The sequence below is a fragment of the Gregarina niphandrodes genome (genome assembly GCF_000223845.1).
Source record: "Gregarina niphandrodes unplaced genomic scaffold scaffold00137, whole genome shotgun sequence".
NCBI lineage: Eukaryota > Apicomplexa > Conoidasida > Eugregarinorida > Gregarinidae > Gregarina > Gregarina niphandrodes.
Window position 1 is genome coordinate 2,546 of NW_011645901.1, and position 1,001 is coordinate 3,546.

Here is a 1,001-nt window from a genome sequence, read left to right on the forward strand (position 1 = left end):
CGGGCCGACTCGGACCCGTTGTCCGTGACACTGCTGATGTGGATGGAAAAAGATGATGTGGACACTTTTGACAACGCCACAAACCGAAATGGTTGATCGCATAAGTCTCACGGAATAGCACTGCTTCGTTTCGATCGAAGGACCTTTGGATTATGAGCCCAACACTCTCCCACTAAGCTACAGTGCTGTTATTCATTTGATTCTGGTCTGGGGGGTTGGACGGGGTACGGAGTGGTTAACTGGAGTGATGTGCTGAGACGTGGTGCTGTCGGACCCTATCTGACAGTCAGGAGCACCAAGCGTCCCATTGCTCTCCACTAGCGCGCAAACGGGTCCTAACGCTAGAACACAAACGGTCTATTCATTTGGTGCGGTCGCCAGGTTCAAGCCCTCTGCCCACTCTCCAGGCCGTCATCGGCACAACGCCGACCCAGGGGGCTCAACCACTTTTCGATCCTTGATGGAGGTTGTGCTGGAGAATCTTACGGCCACCCGGATTCTCCACCCCCGGTCGAAGACGACCCACTACCACCATTCACCACTGCGAATCAGTTGAACTAAAAGATGTGCCCCGCTCCGTTACGGACTGCGCTACCAGCGCGGCAATATACGTCGTAATTACAAATTGTTCGAGTTGGAACCTCCCCAAATAACCGATTATGGGCCGGCTGGAAGAATGACGAGGAGCGGCAGTCTGTCCGAAGGGCGGAAGGCAGAACTCGAACCGGCGTCTTTTTGATTGCAATTTACGAACCTACCATTAGACTGTTAAGCCTTACAGCCGTCACGCTACGTACGCGACACAAGGGGGCCGATTTTGACCCTTGGGGGCCGACTTGGACTTTGATGACGTCTCGGGAGGGGGGTCCTCTTTTTTGAGGCTCTGGCTCAGCCCTGGAGGAACACGTAGCAATGAAGAAATCTTCGGAGTCCCTTCGGACTCTTAATCTTGCAGTCGACGGTTTAAGCCTCGCAAGCGCATCGAAGTCACGGACTCGGGA

At 54.1% G+C, this 1,001-nt stretch overlaps 1 non-coding gene across 1 annotated transcript; it reads right to left on the bottom strand.

Moving 5' to 3' along the window:
- Positions 1 to 115: 115 nt before the first annotated feature.
- GNI_210500 lies at positions 116 to 187 on the bottom strand. The gene has a single exon. It is a non-coding gene; the product is annotated as a tRNA-Met (tRNA).
- Between the last annotated feature and the right edge of the window lie 814 nt (positions 188 to 1,001).